At 35.9% G+C, this 23183-nt stretch overlaps 1 long non-coding RNA gene across 1 annotated transcript in view; it reads right to left on the bottom strand.

Annotated features, from left to right (window-relative positions):
- The window catches only part of LOC148112835 (uncharacterized), a 42556-nt gene extending 19943 nt beyond the window's left edge, over positions 1-22613 (bottom strand). The window contains exon 1 of the long non-coding RNA XR_015728739.1: positions 22486-22613. This is a non-coding gene — a long non-coding RNA (uncharacterized LOC148112835). The remainder of the gene's footprint in view (positions 1-22485) is intronic.
- Between the last annotated feature and the right edge of the window lie 570 nt (positions 22614-23183).

The raw sequence follows: 23183 nt of genomic DNA, 5'->3' as shown, positions 1-23183 counted from the left end.
TTGGCATTATCCACAAATCCAGTGGTGGGTTTCAAAATTTTTTTTACCGGTTCTATGGGTGTGGCTTGGTGGGCATGGCAGGGGAAGGATACTGTAAAATCTCTATTCCCTTCCCACTCCAGGGGAAAGTTACTGCAAAATCCCCATTTCCTCCCAATCAGCTGGGACTCGGGAGGCAGAGAATAGATGGGGGTGGGGCCAGTCTAGAGGTGGTATTTACTGGTTCTTCAAACTACTCAAAATTTCCACTACCAGTTCTCCAGAACTGGTCAGAACCTGCTGAAACCTACCTCTACACAAATCTGAAGTTATAATACAATTTTTGGGGATTCTTGACTTCTTCCCTGATTGTATTGAGAAAATGACTAATTTATTCCTATTCTTTGCTATTGTCTTTTAAGAGCTTGAAATAGTTATAAAGCAAGGCCCTCTGATTCTAAGACTTCTGAGTTTACTCAAGAACCTTTGATGAAGAACTCTCTAAAATACATTTTGAAAGTCCAAGCGTTTGGTGTGGACAGGGCTGCCTTCATTCATGTTCTTGTTGACATGAATGAACTTCTTTATAAATTTGATGAGGCAGGATTTACATTTTATGGGATCCATGCTAATTTCCTTTTTTTGCAAGGCTTAGTCTTTTATATGATCAATTATTCTAATTTTGAAAGCAACTTCTAGCAGATTTCTAGCACATGTATTTATTTAAACAATATATCATTTCCTGGATCTTCCTTGGGTCCGTGTTCAAAAATTTGTGTCGTGGTAGATGACCTGCAGTCCTTTTGCTAGCAAGCCCTGCCTGATGGACAAATTATATCTTTTTTTGCTAAGAAGAGAGCAATTTTACATTTTTTAAAGGATTCCCAGGTAGGCACTATCAATGCTTCATGATGTAAATATCTCTGTTTTCTTCAGATACATTCCTTTTTTGAAAATGTCTACATAGGCTTAAGAATTTGTCCTGTATTTTTAGCAAAGACAGAATAAATTCAGGTTCTCTGCAGACTATTATTTAATAATTCTCTCTCTCTCTCTCTCTCTCTCTCTCTCTCTCTCTCTCTCTCTCTCTCTCTGTGTGTGTGTGTGTGTGTGTGTGTGTGTGTGTGTGTGTGTGAGAGAGAGAGAGAGAGAGAGAGAGAGAGAGAGAGAGAGAGAGAGAGAGAGAGAGTTCACAAATAAATCTGGATGGCATAAACAAAGTTAAAAACAAAATATACTAATTAAAGTTAATATTGTTAATATTAAAAATGTTAAATTATAAAAAGCACAAAAAAACCACCCCAGAATAAAAAAAGATTAAGCAAAAAGAAAGTGTTAATTATCCAGAGCCATTGCAATATTTCACCAGACCCCTGGGATTGCTGATTCAACAATATTTCACCAGTTCCCTGCTGATACAACCAGATCTTGGAGGAACCTCTGGATAGCTAAAAGGGGTGAAGCTAATTTCACCTTGGGGGAAAATATATTCTATAAAGTGTGGGGCACAGCAGAAAAGTCTGCATCTTCCTTGACTATTCCTTTTACTTCTTCATGATCTAACAGCCTAACTTCTTCCCTGGTTGGTTGGTTTTATGCGTTGAATCAATTTAAAGGATCTTATTGTTTATCTCCATGAGTTTTACCATATGCTCCTCAGATTTATATTCTCTCTCTTCCCTCTCTCTCTGCATTTCTTAAACTTTTAAAACCTGAATGTTTTTTTTTTTCCTGCCAGAGCTTATGTTCCTTTCTGTTCTTCTGGTTATGTCAGGCCTTCCATTTCCTGAATAAAATCTTTGGAACTTTTATAGCTTCCTGGACACTAGCAGAAAGTTATGCTGGCTTTTGCCTTGATTTAGTTGTCCCTTTTTTCCATTATAGAATACATTGTACTTCAGCTTCAATTACTGTGGGGTTTACATAAAAATAAATAAAATTTTAATATCAATATACAGTTATTGAAATGTGCATCTGTTGTAAAAATGTTTTGCCAAGTGCAACCATCCCATTCACACGATGGTGTTATTCATGCACAGAAACTGACTGCATGGGATCAAGTTACCCCCATATGGCTGCCATATGGCTGTGGCTGCAAATGTCTACAAATAAAAAGCAGCAGTTTGATTGAAAAGCAGAGCTGAAAGTTCTAACTGGAAGAATTAGCTGAAATGAATGGGTAAGATAAGAACAGGAGAGAGACCAAAGACTGCCCAAACGCACTGCTTAGTTTTGGAAAATTAATAAACTTGATCAGACCCACCCATACAACCTTTTAAAACACATGAACAAAAATGTAGCCTCTCACAACAGATTATGTTAAAGTTTATACTGAAGTGAGAGACCTTAATGAACTTTACTACAAGCCAAGAGAATGGAAGGCAGCCATCATTCCAGAAGTTCCTCCATCAGTGAGTGTTAGAGGGAAAAAAAAACTGTTCTCATGTTCCTGATAAGCAAAGGTCTATAAGGGGGGTGGGTCAGGAGGATCCTGACATCCTATCAAGACTTTTGCTGCATGACTTAATAACCAGACAAGGGCACTTTAGTGCTGCAGAATCCGTGGTCCTCTGGATGTATTGAATTTTCTGTGCTGAGGTTCAACTGGCATGGCAAAAGAGGAATTTCATAATTGTCTGGACAGCCACAGGTTCTCCATCCCTTACCAGGCTACTTAGGGCTTTAAAAAGTAATACTAAAGTTGTGTTTTGCAGGAAATGGCCATAGACTCTCACACTGTTTTAAAAAGATTTCCACAGGGATGTGGAGAGCAACAGTATCTAATAACCAATGAACAGCTGCTATGAATTTGCATTTTGTTCTATACATTATTTATGAAGTGAGCTAAATTTTTGTGGCTTGTGGCTGCATTTTTGGAAGGGAATTATTTTCAGTTCTTAGGAGCCAAAAAGGAGGTACAGTGATCTCATGACATTACAAAGGAAGTAGAGTTAATGTTCAGGTTAGTTGGCTGGTTGGTAATTGGGAGGTTCCATTTGTTTGAGGCTCCAGGTATATTTACCAGTGAATTTTGGTGCATGATTCTAGGAGTCTAGTGGGAGGAGGTGCAAAAAATCTGTTCAGAGCCATTGTGTAAGACATTGTGTTCATCTTTACATTACTTCAGTTATGCAGAATGTTCCAATAACTCATTCTAATGCTCTGTGAGACTGATGGAACAAGTTTGGAGTTTAATATTTAATTCCTTGAGTGTATATGAGCCTGATTTTAAAAGGGTTGAAATTTCTGGAACTATTAAGAAGAGTTCTAAAAATAGCACCCCACATGATGCTGTCTATGGTGGTGGTTGTATTGCTATTCTTTATTTGACTTAATGTATATGTTATTTTTCCATGGATATTTTAGTTGATCTGTAATTGTTGTATACCAGGGGTCCCCAACCTTTTGACTCCATGGACCGGTGATGGCCGTTACTTCGGCAGCAGAGGGAATGATTTCATGCTCACAAATCCTGTGTGTGCATAAATGAAGCTTTGCACGCTGGCCCACCACTTCAGCAGCCCGGTACCTAATGAGCCGTGACCCAGTAGTGATCTGCAGCCCGGGAGTTGGGGACCCCTGTTGTATACCACTGTTATGTACTGCTTTAAAATTCACCAGAACTATTTTCTAGGGTCTGACCATATTGGTCAGACCAAATTGGTGAAACATACTAAACTTATTAAAATTTGGCTGCCAATTGCATTGATTTTACTTCAGGGGTGAAATGTAAAATTTGTTACTACCGGTTCTGTGGCCGTGGCTTGGTGGGGGGGGGGTAATGTGACTGGGTGGGTGTGGCCAACTTTTTTTAAAAAAAACTTTTCAAAGCATTTTTTCTAATGCTTTGAAAAGCCTCTGCCGATCAGGCAGCTCAGCTGGGATCATCAAAGACTTTTCAAAGCATTTTTTCACCACCTCTTCGGCCAAGAGGTTGCAGAAAAAAATGCTTTGAAAAGCCTCTGATGATCCCAGCTGAGCTGCGCGATCATCAGAGGCTTTTTTTTTAACTTTTAAAAGCATTTTTTTGTCAGAAGAGGTTGTAAAAAAAATGCTTTTAAAAATAAAATAAAATAAAGCCTCTGATGATCGTGCGGCTCAGCTGGGCATGGGGGGGGGCGGCGTAGGGATTTTTGCTACCGGTTCTCCGAACCACCTGCAGCCATCACTACCGGATTGGGCGATACAGTCCAAAACGGGAGCATTTCACCCCTGTTTTACCTCATTTACAAGGCAGAATAAGCAATCATGTTTCAATTTACTGTGTTTCGAAGTTCTGAAGACATACAGTACATCTACAAATAAAGAATAGCTCTATGAGTGAGAGAATAAACGAACAGCTGGGGTACACGATGTAATATCATAAAAAGTGTGATAGAAAAAAATAGCTCTTCTATGTGTTACAATTTATAAGACTAAGATCAAAAACTGTGTACAGAATATAGAAAAATCAGTCTCAAAGTGCATTCTTCAATATGTCTCTAATCACTCAAGAAGCATCTTATTATTCTGCTTGAACAATGTCAATGTGGACTTCCTCACTAACTTAAAAATAAACACATCTTTTTTTCTCCATCAAATCAAAAATGTGAAAATATTTTATCTACATTAGTTCAACTTGAATAGTTCCATTAGGTTTAGTTGATCAATGCTGCAAATGTCAACATCTGCACTTTGATACCATCTGAGCAGAGCAGGAATGCCCGGATGGAACATTTCCACCATAATCAGACAGGTTTTACAATTAACCAAGAGAAGAGCACTAGAAGATTTTTTGTGTGTTCTTCCTGTGAATATATTCACTGTGGGTGGCTTAATTTAACAAAGAGGCTTGGGTAGAGCTGAGAAGCTACCAAGGGTATGCTTGCTGCCAGTATATCAGAGTTTAAAGTTAACACCATTAGTTCTTCCTTTGTATATTGTAGGTCCCAAACAATCTCCTACAAAATGAAAAGGTCCTGTTTTCAATCAAAGGGTAGTTAAAACTCTGTACAGTCACAAGCAAAACCCTGAGATGGATGCTTTTATATCTTGGACATACAATCTGTCATTGCAGTAGTTGCTTGCAATTTGCAATTTGGGAACTCAGCAGCAGCACCTTCATCAAGTATGGCAAGACACTGGGGTTTCTCTGTGGCTTAGTTAACCAGCTCTGTCTCCTAGCTGTCATCCTTGCATTTATTCTCTGCCTTACTGTCTCATCCTTCTTGCCATTACCTAACCACCATCTGCCATCATAAAAAAATTGATGTGCTGGGCTGGCCAGATGGCTGTAGCTGCAGCCGCTTGTGCATCAGTTTAAAATTAAATATATTCTTTTAGCCTAGCTGTGATCAATCAGCCACATCCTTGAGTGAGCACTGGCTGATGAGAGACCTGTCCCCCTTTTGCCCTAGTGTTCTCATAATTGGCTAGATACCCCCAAAATATCAGCTGATTTGGCCACAGCCTTAACTAAGTATTGTGTTCAGAAAATCAAAGGCTACAAATCACCCACAATTCTGCCACAGCACTGTTCCTGAGGGAAAAAATGTCCTCCATGTTGGACATTTAACTTCCATCTGTTACCATCAATATATGGTCAAAATGTTAGATGTCAAACAATATCTGAAAAGCCACGGATTGTTCCCTTCTATAGTAAAGTGTATGCAAGCAAATACTATACAATAGTGACAGACAAGGTTTGCAGGATTTTAAGAGCAAGAGATCCTGTTTTATATACATACATACATACATACATACATACATACATACATACATACATACTATGAAATTTTCCATATATAATGAGATCTTGGCATATCGAGTAACAAATATTAATGTGAAGATGATCTCAGAGCCATTGTGTATGTTCTACAGACATCTGATTTTCTAACATTACAGAGCGCGCTCTTCTGTGCGTGGGCTGTTTTCTTGTCTATATTTGCAAAAACACAAGCAAGGAAAAGTAAATTCTGCCTTGAAAATAAAGGATGTTTTGGGGGAGAGAGGAATAGTAGGTGGAAAAGGGAATTTTTAAAATTGTTCTTGGCCCAAATTTGTTCACTATAAACAAGTTTTCAAGATAAAAACTGTATTATTTTCTTCAACCATTTTGCAAATATGAAAGCTTTGTCCATTTAATTTTTTCTAGACATTTATTTCAAATTCAGAAAATTGATGGAAAGATTTTGTTGGTAACAATCACTACCAGGAGCCTTAGATAAAGAATATTTGTCTTTTACTAAAAAGAAGAATTACACTTACAATCCTACAACTACCTGTATCCATCTCTCTCACACACATACTGTAGGCATTAAGAAAATATACTGCAAAGAGATCTATCTGTAATGTCTACTGAGAATCAATCAGAATCAAGACAAGATAGATATAGGAGTCTCAAATACCTTGTGGGAATTGAAAATCATATTCCAAAGTAATGGGATGACCATGGAGCTAATTTATTATCTTAAATGCAGCTCAGGAAACTCAATGGAAGGATTTTTAACAGGGCCTCCTTGGGCATTCAGAAACTGGCAGAGTCAATTCTGCCAAAATAGTACCTGCTGTATGCTTGAACTGTGCTTCACAGGGTTTTAAAACTTTGAACAGGGTTATGAAACCTCCTGGCAATAGTTAAATAATCTTAAAATATTTGCTACCCTGCACACTTCAGCTGCCACATTGTGTACTAGATATAGTTTTTGGATTATGCGCAAGAAACCTCACGTAGAACCTGCAACAGTAATCCAAGGAAAAGGACCTCAGGCTATAAATTTCCAGGGCATAACCTGCACACCAGCCAAGTCTAGGCAAAAACCACTCTGATCATGACTTCCACTTGTTTATGCAGAAGTTTAAATCCAGGCAGACTCTCAAGTCACAAACAAAAATTGTTTAATGTGTATATTAAATACATTATATATGTAAAAAAGATGGGAGGGATTTCACTAATACAGTCTTGTTCATCATCTTGACCCCCTTTCCCGCTCTGCCCTGGATTCTTCTCTCTGTCACTTTTGTTTTGTCCGTGACCACCTGGACTTCACTCGACCCCATAAGACTGGATTCAACTGTCTCTGTAAATTATATGGTACAATAAATGTTAAAACATTCAGAAGGCCAGCAGTTACCAGTGTGGAATTTTATTTCCCAGCTATTACAGGTATTTATCTTTCATTGTATCTAACTCACAGGGAGATCTTTCTTAGCAGTCATCACAAGTGATAAATACAATGGATTTTGTTGCTTAAGTAATTCTTTTAGATGAGATGACAGGTTTCAGACATTCCTTTTCTTTCCAGAAGTTGAAACACTGTTGTTCAAGGGATATGCTTGCTATTGGATTCCACTGTGAATGCTAGGATCATTAAGGACTATGCTATTTCACAGTGAACAATTTGAACCACTACTTAATTTACATTCTTAATATGATTTGGAAGTGACAGTTCACAGAATCACTTGCTAGAGTTGAAGTATCCCATCCTACAGCCATTCCAGATGTGTTAGACTGTAACTCTCATCTTTCAAGTCAATGTGAACTTTGCAGTCTACAGGATCACCAAGTTACAGACCCATTTTGGACTAATCGTTAGAGTGCTGATTTAGAATTGGGGAAATCAGATTCAGATTTCCACTTAATAATTAAGCTCACTTAGTGTTTTGTAACTGAATAACACATCATAATAAATTAGGAGGGAGCTTGGATATAATTTAGTCTAACACTACCTACTGCTTAAATGCATCCGTCAACCTAAGTTACTTCAAAGAATTTATAAAATATACTGAGTGAAGGGAAGGCAAGATCTCATTGCAAGGGTTTCAGACACTAGAAATGTAATAGAAGAAATGTTTCTGTCACTCAAAACTAACCCATGAAACCAGGTAAGAGACAGGGACATCTGAAATCCATAAAAAACATACTTTAAAGAACCAAACCAGAGTTTTCTTTTGTCTTTTATTTCCATTAGACTTTTTCTCCATAGCAAACTGAAGGCTCTGTCCATAGAGATGTGGATTTTGGAGATCAGAGAATTATATACTAATCTAAGGACAAGTAAAGCTATAGGAGATTAGATTAAAGGAAGGATGGATTTAAGAAGAAAGGAGGGCTATCAAGAAAAAAGACAGAATTTGAAATGCTCTTACAAAAATAACAATCTGTTAGGGCACATATGTAACTTTTTTCTTAGACATGATACAAAGACAGACCAAAAAAAAAACCCTGTATGATAAAATGAACACAACTTTTTAAAAAAATGATCACAGCACAACAATGGGAATAATTATAGATTAAATTTATAACATTTACATCAAGTTATAATTTAAAGGAAAACTAGTACAAAATATTCTACAGATGACATACAACTATATCAATAATATCTAAGACAGAAAAATCATATAGTAATAAATGTTGGCAATGTTACAAAACAGAAGGAACATTGTATCGTATGTGGTGGACATGTAAAACAATCCCAAATACTAGAAAGATATACATAGTACAATGCAGAAAATTTTGGAATTCAAATCTGGGGAAGCCACACCATACATATATGGACTCCCCAAAATCCACAAAGAGAGAACTCCATGCACATCAATTGTCAGCAGCATCAACTTTGTCACCTACAACATTGCAAAGCATCTAACCACCTTTATATATATATATATATATATATATATATATATATATATATATATATATATGTATATGTATATGTATATATATATATATATATGTATATGTATATATATATATATATATGTATATATATATATATATATATATGTATATATATATATATATATATGTATATATATATATATATATATATATATATATAATTTTATTTATAAGGGTTTTTTTGACATACATACAGTAAGTGCTTAGTGAACAGTGTATTGTCTGGGTCAATTTATACACACTAATAATAATAATACTATTTAGGTATACATCTTTCAACTTCTAACATTTTATGTATACATAGTAATTATAATACATTATGTAGCAGTATACATAATATTTTCCTAATTTCTAATTTCTACCTCTATTTTCTAACCTTAATAAAACAAATCCCATAAGAAGTATACTGTATCTATCCATCATCTATTACCCTTTTTAGTATTTCAACTCTTATTGACTTTTTGACAAATCTCCCATGCTCCTCCCTTGGGATCTTGTATCCCCTTACATCACTCATATTTAGTCTATTTCATCTGCCTCAACATCTACCTCTTGCTGTCGATCTCTAGAACACCCATAAATAACTCTTTCATCACTTCTGGGAGATCTTTCTCTTTTTCCTCTTCTATATTTTGACCTCTTAAAGAGTAATCTACCTGCTTCATTTCAATAATTTTTATTATCTCTTCTGTATTTTTATCTGTTTGTGTCATTGTTGATTTATCTCCTCTATTCTTTCCTCTGCTCCTTCTAATTTCTCCTCTATTTTCTGAATTTTTTGTTCATTTTCCATTGTCATTTTTCATTGAGGGTTTCCTAGTTTCACATCTGTATCATGCATAAGTTTCTTCATCTCCCTATGGTTCCTTGTCATAGCTTCCTGAGTACGTTGAAGCTTCAATAGCATTTCTTTTTGAAGTGTATTTGTTTTTTCTTGTTATAACATTTTGCTTTAATTTAATGGGCTAAAAGTTACTTAATAATCCACCAAAATCCCAATGTTCCAATTGACCAGAACACCAAAAAGCCAATATTAGAAGAATTTGCTCAATCCCGGAACTGTTCCTCAGAATCCACAATATTTATAGTCCTCGAAATCTGCCAATTTACTCCCTCTGACTTATCCAGATTTTTAAGAAAGAACTTTTCTTCTTTCACCTCATAAGATGTTCTATCATCCAGAATGGCCCACCAAATTTCCCCATGTCTCATTAATCCACAGAGTCAAATATTCAGTTTCGAGGGCAATTCCTATTATTTATAATCCCCACTTCTTTGAAGATCTTCAAAAGGCTCACCAGCTACTCCCAAACAGCCAGAAAGCAAATAGATGTAGAACAAAAAACAAAAAGACGGCCTTCCAGGTGTTGTTTGCCTTTCACTTTGTTTCCCTTTTTATTAATTTTGGTTTCCTGTCAATGTCTTCTCCAACCATGTAGTGGTATAGTATCTTTTTTCACCAGTAAGTGGCACCCCAGCTCTAAGTTCCAGCATTAAAATGAAGCGGAAGATATAAAAGCTGATTGTCAAATGATCAAAAGGTCCATAGTCAAAACAATATTATCAGCAAATTAAAATCACTTTTCACAATACTGCAAGTTTCAGTTCAGTCTTTCTATATTTTAAAACTTCATAGTCTCCCATTAAAAATTTCATTTCTCTTTTGGGTCTATAATCTATCTCCATATGTTAACTCGCCGCTTTTTCAGCACTTTGGAGAGGCTTTCTTTCAAAAATTCCCTTACTTGGGGTTGAATTTCTAATATAGAAGTTGAAAATCATCTCACCCAGTTCCAGTCCTCGGTTCACGAACCGCTCCAGTTCATTAGTATTTCTTCTTTGGTTGCTACAGCTTCGGTGCGGCCATAATGGCCGTCTCTCTTCTTCGTTGGTCGGGAGGGTGTCTCAGATTGAGTAGGAGAGCCACTGCTCTCCTGGAATCAGCAAGGTGTCCCTTCTTTCTTTGTCACCCCTCCAGGGTAATTTTACCCTTTAGGGCCTCCTAATGAAGAAGGGTCAGCTGGGATTCACAAAGCCCCACTATCCATGACAGTCTCAATAACGATGAATTTGAGAAGTGAAATGGGAGCGGTGCGGGGAGACATTAAAATATTAAATGAACAATTGACAGAAGTGCGAGAGGTAATGGTTAAACAAGAGGGAAGACTTCACGAAGTGGAAGCCCGTACTAACAGATATGAAGAACGCTTGGCATGACTGGAACGTGAACAGGCCGCAACTATGAGGATTATGGAAGAAGAAATAATTTTCTTACAGATGGAACGCTCCTCCTTTTTCCTAAGAATGCAGAATGTGGTTCAAGATAAAGAAGAATGTGTGAGAGAAGTAGTTGGAAGTATTTTAACTGAAATCTTGGAAAAAGATAAGGAGTTAATAATGAAAGACATTGATGAGGCCTATAGGGTATTTACGGGATATGCAAAGCGACATAATTTGCCTCAAGAAATTCATATTCGATTTTGTAAGAAGGATATACGGGAGGAAGTTTATAGGAAGGCAAGGGACCAGGTGATATCATATAAAGGACAACAAATTATGATTTTAAAGCAAATCCCTAGGAAAGTTAGAGAGCAGCGGCGAAGATACCAATTTTTGACGATGCAATTAAGGAAAAATGCAATTCTATATAGATGGTTGATACCGGAAGGTTTACTGATAACTTTGCGAGATAAGAGGATTAAAATTGAGAACTTGAGAGATGCACGAGATTTCTATGAACTAAACTTTAAGGCGAATGAATTGGAGACTGAGGGGGAAGCGGAAAATGGAAGCTTAGAAGACCTACAGGAGGATGAAGAATTTAAGGAATGAACAGATGGGAAGGAGAGAAAGATAGAGAGGGAAGGAGTTGGTGGAAAGAAAGAACCCCTTTCCCCAAGGAGAACCCGACAGACTAAAAACAAAACAGAGAGCAAGTAATAAGTAAGTAGTAAGGAGGATGATAAAGGGAAAGGTGGGGGTATCTTTATTTTCAGCTAATATTAATGGTTTAAATAATCCATGTAAGAGAAAGAGAGTGTTTAACCGGTTGGTAAAAGGAAATTATGATATGATATGCCTGCAGGAGGTTCATATAAAAGGAGACCAGAAAGCGATACTGGAGAATAAAAGACTGGGAAATTTGTATGCCTCCCTGGCAGATCAAAAAAAGAAGGGAGTAGTGATATATGTAAAAGGACACTTAGAATCTAAATTAATTTATGCCGGGAAAAAAGGTAGAGTCCTGATGGTAGAGGTAACAATGGACCAAAGGAAATGTTTGTTGGTTGGAATTTATGCCCCAAATGGATGCCAAGTAAACTTCTACAGGAAATTATATCAGAAGCTATTAGAGGTTAACTATGCCAATATTTGTTTGCTCGGGGATTTTAATGCGGTTATAGACCCAAACTTGGATTATATACCAGAGAGAGGTAAAGCCGGGAAAAAGAGGAGGAAACTTCTGCCAAAAATTTGTAAACAGATTAGAGAGGTAACAGGGTTGAGAGATATATGGAGGGATAGAAATCCGGGAAAGAAACAGGGTACTTATTTCTCCCCCAGACATCATTCCTGGTCCAGATTAGATATGGCCTGGATGACTGTAGGATTATGTGACCAGGTGTTAGATGTGGCAATTGAGGTTAATGACTGGGCAGACCATAACCCGTTGAAAATAGTATGGAGAGGAGCCTGCAGAATAAAGAGATGGAAGATGGATGTAGGAGTATTAAAAGACAAAGATTTACTCCAAAAGCTAAAAGAGGAGATGGTTTTTTTCTTTAGGGTCAATAGGAAAGAGGATACTAGTCCACAGATTATCTGGGATACGGCGAAGGCGGTGATCAGGGGAGTATCATCTCATATAATTGGAAAGAGGAAGACCCAAAGACTGAAACGGAGTAAATTGAGGTGTGAATTGGAGAAAGTGGAAGCGAGGTTGCAGACAGACCCAGGGAACTTAAAACTAGTTGAGAAGAAGAAAATAACCCGACACCAGTTAAACCTATTAGATCAGGAAGAATTGGCTACTAAAATTAGATGGGCAAAACAAAGGCATTTTGAGCATGCAAATAAAGCAGGAAAATGGCTTACTTATAGACTGAAGAAGCAACAGGAGAGAAATAGGATAGTTTGTTTGAAGGACCAAAGGGGAAGATGTGTTTCGGATAAGGAAGGGAAAGGAAAAATAATACAAGAATATTTTACTGCTTTGTATTCAGCTGGAGATGAACAGGACCAGGAGATTAGAGAGTATTTGGCTAGAGCGGATCCCCGGAAGGTCCCACCCCCAATGAGAGAAATATTGAATGCAGAGATTACCTTGAAGGAAGTAGAGTTAGTATTAAGGGAACAAAAGGGGGGAAAGACCCCAGGTACGGATGGTCTGCCAGTAGAAATTTATAAGGCCCTCCTTGAGACTTTGGGGGAATTTTTGACTCAAGTATTTAATGAGGTTCTGGTCTTTGGTCAAATGCCACCCTCCTGGTCTGAAGCATATATTACACTAATTCCAAAGGAAGGCACTGATCCGCTTCTGATTAAAAATTACAGACCGATTTCCCTGCTTAATTCCGATTATAAATTATTCTCTGCAATTTTAGCGAAGAGACTAAAAATTTTCCTGAATGAGTACATCCACGGAGACCAGAATGGCTTCCTACCTCATAGACAATTGAAAGATAACGTGAGAACTATAATGAATATATTAGAATATTATGAGTGTAATTCTGATAAACAGGTGGCCCTGGTCTCCATGGATGCACAAAAAGCCTTTGACAGAGTGAGCTGGAAATTTCTCTTTGCACAGTTGAGCGAAATGGAATTCGGGGAAAGATTTACCAGGGCAATCCGGACAGTATACGCAAAACAGACAGCGAAAATACTTATTAATGGGGAGGAGTCTGAAAAAATTGATATAAGTAAAGGTACTAGACAGGGATGTCCATTATCTCCACTTTTATTTATTTTAACCCTAGAGTTATTATTGAATGAGGTCAGAAGAAATCAAGGAATTAGAGGGCTAAGAAACAGAGGGGAAGAGTTTAAGCTCCAAGCCTTTGCGGACGATTTGATATTTGTCTTGGAAGAACCTTTGGAATCGGGACCAATCCTGCTACAGGAATTGGAGGCTTACGGGAAAGTAGCGGGATTTAAATTAAATAAAGATAAAACCAAGATCCTAATTAAAAATATGACGAAGAATCAAAAAGCGCAGTTAGAGGAAGAACTAGGGATCCAGATAGTCAAAAAACTAAAATACTTAGGAATTTGGCTTTCATCTAAATGCTCGACCATTAAAGAAGACAACTACCAAAAACTACTTAGTCAAACTAAAGAAATGTTGGAAGGATGGAAAAGTTTACAGCTATCATTATTAGGTAGAATTGCAGTAGTTAAGACGTATATCCTGCCTAAATGGATTTTTCTCTTTCAGACAGCCCCAGTTTTAGTAGATACAAATTTTTTTCATTCTTTAGATCAGTGTATACGTAGATTTGTATGGCAGAATAAAAAACCAAGGATTAAATTGAAAATGCTTCAAGAATCCCCTTCCAGGGGAGGATTTGGCCTACCTAAATGGGAGCTTTATCATCAGGCAGCTGTCTTAACTTGGATCAGAGACTGGATTGCCTTGAGGAGGAGGAGAATCCTTAGCTTGGAAGGTCACAATTTGCAACAGGGGTGGCACTATTATCTGAGTCAGGAAAGGCCCAAAAAACATAAATATTTTATGGACCACTTTATTCGAAAGGTTTTGATGACCATATGGGATCGAATAAGAAATAAATTTTACCTGATGACTCCGATTTGGCTTTCCCCTTTAGAGGCAATGACACACCCGACTCTTTACAACAGAAATAAACCACTAATCTACCAAGCTCTGTTGGATCCTTCAGGCAAAGTAAAATCTCGAAATATGCTGGGGGAATTAGGCTATGAGCTAGATTGGTGGTCATACAATCAGATCCAATCTAGGACAGCTCAGGATAAAAATAAAGGAGGAATTTATAATTCTCTACAGGAACTTGATAAGATCTTGTTGGGGAAGGATGAGAAGGTATTATCCAAACTCTATCAATTCCTCTTAATGGACTGGATTGGAGAGGAGGTCATCAAAGACTCAATGATTGCCTGGGGGAGAAATTTGGGATACTCAATTGAACTTGAAAAATGGGAAGAAATCTGGGGGACAACCTTAAAATTAACAATGTCAGTTTCCTATAAGGAAAATATATACAAAATGCTATATAGATGGCACCTGCCCCCGGCTAGATTATCGAAGATGTTCCCGGGGACCTCTCCGGTTTGCTGGAAATGCAACGCCGCTATGGGAACTTACTTTCATAGTTGGTGGACCTGTCCCCGAGCAAAAGAATATTGGGCTAGAATTCAAAAATGGATTTTAGAAATCATAGGATGTAGAATAGATTTGAACCCGGAAACGTTTTTACTAGGCATGAAACCAGAGAATTTAAACAAATCTAATTGGTATCTCGCTCTCCACATCATCATTGCAGCCAGGATCTCGTTCGCGCAAGAATGGAAATCTAAAAATATCCCATCGGAGGCTACGTTAATTGCAAAGATCATGGACTGTGCAGAAGCAGACAAGCTTACTGGACTTTTGCGAGATAGACAAGAATCGGGGTTATATAGGAACTGGGACAGATGGTATGCTTGGCTGCAAAAAAAGAAATCTTAAAAAGAACGAAAATATTAACCTTAATGTGAACGTGGGTAAATACTTCCAGGAGTACTGCATGACGATTGAGAATTTTTTTTCTGGTTAAACCTTCCTTTCTTTTGATGAGTTAGCTTAATGGAAGTTTGTACTTTCTCCAGGCGAAAATTGATACTTTAAAACTCTATATGTATTATATTACTCTCTGCAATTCTATCCATATTATTATATTTTTTTCTGTATTTTTTAATAATTTTCAATAAAAATTAAAAAAAAAAAAGATAAAACAATATCTAAACTCATCCTGATGTTACTTTAAACCAGAACATTCAACAAAAAATAACCCTAACCTAAACTTTGTAATCATCAGTACAAATTATATAGCAAAACCAAACCCTAGAAAAAACTCTGAACCAAACATTAATCTAAAATATCCACTAACTATATAATCATACCTTAATATTATTTCCAACATAAATTCTAAACAAGCGTCCTTGTACTCATCCTGACATAATTTTAAATAATTCCCTCACTCTAATATAACTTTAGTTCTATCAAAATTACATTCAATTTGCTATAAGAATACTGCAGGCTATTTTGGCTGTTCGAGTCTCATGGATTCAAGGTTGACTCAGCCTTCCATCCTTCAGAGATTGGTGAAATGAGGACCCAGATTGTTGAGAGTAATATGCTGACCCCGTAAATGGCTTACAGAGGGCTGTAAAGCACTGTGAAGCGGTATATAAATCTAAGTGCTATTGCTATTAGTGTCACCTTAGATTTATGCATTGGTTCGGGGATTGTTTTGTGGCTCCTTTTATTGCACCCTTTCCCCTGAAGATATAGATAAAGGCTATGTCTCTTCTAAATTTAGCACAGGTTGAGCATGCTTATTTTTTGTTTCAGAGGTTTGTTTTGCCTTATAATTCGATTGTAAGATACAGTGAATTAGAGTTAGGATACCTTATAAGACTAATGTCAGGATAAGTTAACAATTTTATGGTTCATAGTCATATGAGACATTTGGTTTCATTCAAAGAGTTCAGGGAATTGTTTTGCTATATAGTTTGTATATACTGGATGATGACCTTAGGGTGAGTATTATGTTTCATTGAGGACTTTCATTAAAATTTACTGTTTGAAGTTGTATTATGATGATAATATATGGTTAATAGTACTTTTACATTGGGGTTCAAATCTAAGAGTTTGGGGAGAGGTTGGTTTTCCCTATAATATCCAACGGAGTTAAGGTGAGCTTAGATTATCATGCTACAAGAAGAGCACTGATTAACACTAATGTCATTATGAGTATTAGAGCATGATTTTATGACTCATGGTCATTTTAGGTTTCTGTTTCATTTCGATTCAGAGTTTCCCATACCATTTGCATTTCTGGAGAATTTAACATTTCTTCTGCTCTTCACTTTGATTGAGATGAGAATTAGAGAAATATTTTTTTTATGAACTTTAATTCAGAGTTAATGATCAGTTGATTTTATCCAATAATTTGCACTGAAGAATATCTGTTAAAATTGTCAGAAAGACTATAAAAATGTGATTTTATATGAAGTACCGTAATCAACTTAGATTTAGAAATTTTGATTCAGGGTTTGTTCTAAAATTCCTTCTACAGTGTAGATTGTATAGGATTAATTTAGGGTTACGGATACATTATTTGAGGTCTCATCTTAAAACTCATATTGTAAAGACTATTACAGTGTAATTTTAGGACTAGCTAGTGGATATATTGGATGTACAGTCTGTTGTCTTTTGCACTTCAATTTCTTACGTAATATGCATTGGAGATCTGATGAATTTAAGTTTAGGCTTACGATAAGTGAGGGCACTGGTTAAAACTGATGTAACGAAAAGTATTAAGGCATGACTTTACAGTTAGTGAATAGCTTAGGTGTATATTTTGGTCCAGGACTTGTTTTATGGTTTGCCCTGTATTGCAGATAAGGTGAGGTTGGGTTAGGATTATGTTTCTCTGCGGTCAGCATGAATTTTATGGTTTAATTTTGGCTTATTTACAGAGTTGATTATTAACCTATAAAGTGTTTCTCCAGAAAGGATAGAAAAAAAATGTTGTAAAATAGCTCCAATTATTTTCTATTTATGCAACTGTGAAAAGTAAGAACAGTAATGGAGCCTGAAAATGAGGCAAAACTGACATGCCTAAAGAATGTATAATATTAACTTTATACAGTTAAAAAGTTATAAAAGCTTGGCACTTTAAAATTATCCAGTAACATTTCTTTTAATTCCTATTTGTTTTATACTAGGGAATAATATATATCTTATCTATGGAGCATATAGCATGTTTAAAATAAGAGAGATTTAGTTGTATGAATTTATTTATTGATTAGCCCTTGGGCCATATCAAAGTGCAGAGTTCCAGAAACAAATCATTACAAAAGTTTGGTATAACAATTTAAATGAAATTGGAATAACGCACGATTAAAAATGCAATTAGAATAAAATACGATCTAAAATGAAATTGGAATAAAATACAATCATTTGAGATACAATTTAAATATGATTAAAATTATATTATAATGTCATCCCTGCATCTATCCAATCAGTCTTAAAACTACTATTAAAATTACATTATTAGATCAAATGGTCTTTCCTACAATCTGCCACATTCTGCTGCACCAACTTTGTCCTTTTTTTCCATCAACTTTACCGCAAATTTGGCAATCCATTTCACCAACTGCAAGTTAGAACCTAACAGACAATATTGCAAGAAGTGCTCTTTAGATTTAGGGGTGCTGGTATAAAAGATTGTGCCCAGTTGATGTTCCCTCAAATCTGAGTACAGGGGGCAATCAAAAATTACATGGGATGTTGTTTCAACTTCCCCTGTTCCACATAAACAGACTCTTTCTCTTACAGGGATACCCTTATACCTACCCCAAAGCATGTTTGTTTGAAGTTGGTCTAATCTCAATTTGGTAAAAAATATCCTTATGACGGGAAATAAAGGCACAGTTAAATATTTTTCTATTTTAAAAATTTGTTTATTGGCTAATAATCAGGGGCAAACTTTTACTGCTATCACCTGTGCAATATCGGATTGGGCACTTATGTCCTTAAATCTCTGTGCAATCCAATTTCGGATCTGCCTATGATCGTACTGCTGCCAATTTAAAGGAATACCAGAGCTAGATACCTGCTTCAGAACTCTTGATAACCAGTTATTTTTATTACTTGAGATAGTCTGCTCCATTAGCGCTAATTTTGGTAACCTCCCTTCCTCCATCTCGATTATTCTTAACCAATAATAAACAGTCTTCAACAAGGCCCTAGTGCCAATCGCATGGACTCCCGTTTCTGCCCTTACTACACATGCTGGGGTTCCAGGGGACACTGCCAAAATTCTCCTCAGGAACTTATTTTGAGGAGTTTCCAGCCCAGGCAACTTAACCGACCCCCATATTTCTGCTCCATAGGTAAATACTGGTTCAATTTTCGCCTGGAAGACCTTTAGCACTGGGATTAATGAAGATGGAGTTTTCTCTAAAATAAGTTTGTTTAATTGAGCCATCCGAGCCATGGCCTTCTGAGCTCCGGATTTTACCTGCTTATTCCATTTGCCATTTGTCTGAAATACTAGCCCTAAATAGGTAAATGACTGAACTTGTTCTATTCTTCTGTCATTTAAAACCCATCTCCTCATATTTTGTTGCCTGCTAAATATCATTACCTTTGATTTCTCTATGTTAATTGTCAAGGGATTTTTTATACAATAGATTTAGTTGTGTGTTTATACCAATCTAAAATTGGAAGATGAAATACATACCTAGAGGATTACAGTAGCAGAAAACACCTTTTATAGAAAAGCAAATCACATGAATCACTTTGGGGAGTGGAGGTGGAAGTGTTACCGTGCTAAACGAGTGCTTTCCTGAGTGCTGTTGTTAATTATACATGGATTTTATGAGAATTGAGACAAGTTAAGGCTCATACAATGTTATTATAAAGCAAATATTTAAAGAGAGAATAATAGAAGTCATGAAAGTTTGTTGACCTTAAATGATTTTTTTTATAGGCATACTAAAGACTGCAGCTATGTTTTCTATTTCGCCAGTTCACACTATTCATTGGTGATTTTATATTTTTAAGCACAATTCGATATTGCTATATTCCAGATACTGCATTGTACTTTATCATTATTATATTAATCTTTTCAAGAAATGTCACAAAAACTTATTGTGTCACAATGTCATATTGTAAAGGCCACAATTCACAAAAATCAATTATTTCAAGGTAAACAATTTGAAATCTAAGATTATTTAACAGAAACCTGATAAAAGTAAAAGCAATTTATTTAACGATTTAAAATAGCCACATTGAAAGTTACTGAGATTTGACTGAATGTCTTGTATTCTACAACCTGGTGCCTTCTGGTTACATTCGAATCCAACTTCTACTGTATAGATCCACTATGAACATGATGAATAGGCATTACGGCATCATGCTGCCGGAATAAGGATGGGTAAATCTAATGTTTCAGGATTTCTCAGTTTTTCATTTCTACAAATCTATTAGGATTTTTCACATTTAATTTTGATGGACATGTATAAAATCTTAGATTTTAAAAAATTAATTAATTAAAAAGTTAAAGAATGTTTTGATCAGTGGTGGAATTTAATTTTTTTTACTACTGGTTCTGTGGGCGTGGCATGATGGGCATGGCTTGGTGGGCGTGACAGGGGAAGGATACTGCAAAATCTCCATTCCCACCCCACTTTGGGGCCAGCCAGAGGTGGTATTTGCCAGTTCTCCGAACTACTCAAAATTTCCGCTACCGGTTTTCCACAACCTGTCAGAACCTGCTTAATTTCACCCCTGGTTTTGATGTACATTTCTCCAAACATCTGCATATTGACTTCCAATTTTGCATAACATGCAAAGTTAATGCAAACAATATTTTGTAATACGTATTACACATTATTGTCATTAATGCTTGAATTTTTTGTACATACTTCCTCAAATACACATTTTGTACTGTATTGCAAACTTTGGATAAGTATGAATTTATAAATTCATTTATTGAGTCTAAAATATTCCGTTCAGATTCAAATGCAAACTAAATTATTTTCCATTCTTAATTTGGTGGTCACCAAGTTAATGAAGACTAATTTAGTTCCAACTTAAATATAATTGAAGATCATATCATTAAGCAGTTCCAAATCAGGAGAGATCCCAATATCAGACAAATATACATGCCAACTTATTTCTTTCTGGTACCTCTTCCCAATGCATTCTTTCCTTCTGAGTTTGAAATAAAAAATGCTTGTCAAGCATATTTCTAACATAGCATACATATCTATGTCATGACATCGCTACTGATCCAGTATAGGTATTGCTCTGGTTTTAAAAACTGTGATAGAATTGTATACAAAGCTGAGCAATATTGATTAATGTCTGCAGCCTCATTTCAGAAGAGCAATTTCCCATGGGCCACCCAGAGGGAAATAAAGCATAATCTAACTGTTCCATGTCAGTTTCTTCAATTGGGCATAGCTCTGATTGCACATACTGTTGAAGAGACAGCTGTCAACTCTGCAAGCCAATTCAATTCTAAATGTTTCCAGTTACAAGGAAGTTTTCAACTGACTCTGCTGCCTGAAACTGATAGCTATGGGTTTACAACTCAGCTTTTGCTTTTCTATTTCAATGACAAGATCTTCAAAAGTCCTTGTGTCTTCAAACTTAGCGTTGTCACTTCACTTCATGGCACAACTGGGCCTCTTTAAAAAAAATTAAAAGTATCTACTTATCGCATAGGGATATCCAAATGGACGGGTTATCTGGAAGCAAAAATCACATTTGAATATTTCTATTCTATATATCTGAGGTATTATATTATGTTATGTGTTGTGTTGTGTTGTGTTATGTTGTGTTGTGTTGTGTTGTGTTGTATTGTATTGTACTGTACTGTATTCATTACATTACATTACATTACATTACATTACATTACATTACATTACATTACATTGCCTGAGGTAGTAGTTAAGACACCAGTTACAAATCAGGAGATTGGAGTTCTTCAATCTTAGGGATGACGTCAATTCAGTTTCAGGCATCAGGCAAGCTCTCTCTCTTTCTCTCTCTCAATTAATTTAAAGCTTTGACTATTTTGTTAAAAATAATGTTCAAAATATCACATTAGGATATTTTTACTATGCTTTGATATTTCCTCAAGGAAAAGTCTAGCAAGTTCTGTCAGAGAAACACATTTTTCAAAAACGAGTAAATGTAATCAGACCCAATACCAGCAGACACATTAGGTACAAAACCAATTGAATGCTATCCTTCTTGAATTTCCTATCACTAACCTGTGCAGAGAGAAATCATGTATGTATCTAATGATCCCAAACAGCAGATCTCATGTCATGTAAATCAATAATAGGCCTTTTGCATATTGAACTATAGGTATGAACTATCAATCTGCATAATTGTCCTTTCCCTCTAAAAACAATGATTATTTCTAATGCGTTGATATTGATAGATCAACATATATAAATAATGCCAATTAAATGGAGATAAAATCTTCACTTGCCATGAGTCAGAAGATGATTAGAGGCTGGATTTTTTTCCCCTCTAGGTCAGATTATAATAGATAAATGTGATGATTGATTTCTTTATATCTCTATCATCTATCTATCTATCTATCTATCTATCTATCTATCTATCTATCTAAATACAGCACTGTGTTGAGGGCATCCTTTAAATCTAAATATTAAGCAGTTAGAACAAAATCCAACAGCTCCATGCAGATGCCAATCAAGGACAACATGTGTAATCTCCGCACAGCTCCATCAGTGAGCTCTCTATACAGTTGTCTGAGTCACGGGTTAAGCAAATTACAGGGGTTATAGCCCCCGCCCTGAAAAGTTTCCATTAGCTTCCTATGCAAGGGTTGTAACATGAGATTCAGCTCTAAAATCAAAGTTTTAAGTTTAGTCAGACCACCTTTGCCTCATAAAGAATGCATTATATGTGATTCAAACACTTGTGATTTTATTTAAGTAACTGGCATTGATCCATTGAAGGATACCATTGAACTTATTTTATGGCTATAATTTTTTCCATGCATGAATCATAGACTGATATCCTTTCTGGAAGGAAATACATATAGCAATTATCATACCTTTAGCTTTTTGTGGATTTTCTGTGATCTCCATGCTATATGTCTAAGTAGAAGACTACAGCTAATTGCAAAACTTTCCAGGATGAATTCTGACATGCAGGCCTGAAGTTCCCAGCTGCTTTGGTGAAATGTTGAAAAATCTAACAAAAATAGAGGACTTCATCTGAATGGTTGTAATGTCATTCAAGATAAACCTTTTAACCATTGCATTGATTCAGTGACCTGGATCCAGGCTTACTCTAACAAGCATTAAAATAAATGAATTAACTTAAATCCAAAATATTTCAACAAGTCCACTTTAGCATTATTACATTTGGATTTGATCTGTAATCTGCAGGGTGGATAAAAATCAATGATTTTTTTAAAAAAATCAAAAAAATCAGATTTTTTTGATTTAAATCGGATTTTTTTGATTTAAATCGGATTTTTTTGACTTTTATCGAATTTATTTTAATAAAAAACTTTTGGGGTAAAAATCTATCGTAAGATAGTTTTCTATTTAAGATACATAAATAACTTAGTTTATTCAGCATGAAATGGAGCTTAGTTATGTAGCATGAGGCTGTATATTCTGCAACACTGGGACTATTGGTGAGTCAACAGTGGGTCAAAGGAGTAGCAGAGATGACAGTTGCTCTTTAAAAATTATGATTTAAATCGAGTTGATTTAAATCAAGCCTTTTTACTAGTGATTTAAA

The sequence above is a fragment of the Pantherophis guttatus genome, chromosome 7 (genome assembly GCF_059756535.1).
Source record: "Pantherophis guttatus breed Tessera chromosome 7, ASM5975653v1, whole genome shotgun sequence".
Taxonomy (NCBI): Eukaryota; Metazoa; Chordata; class Lepidosauria; order Squamata; family Colubridae; genus Pantherophis; species Pantherophis guttatus.
Note: the sequence above shows the minus strand (reverse complement) of the source record. Positions and strands in the feature narration are given on the sequence as shown.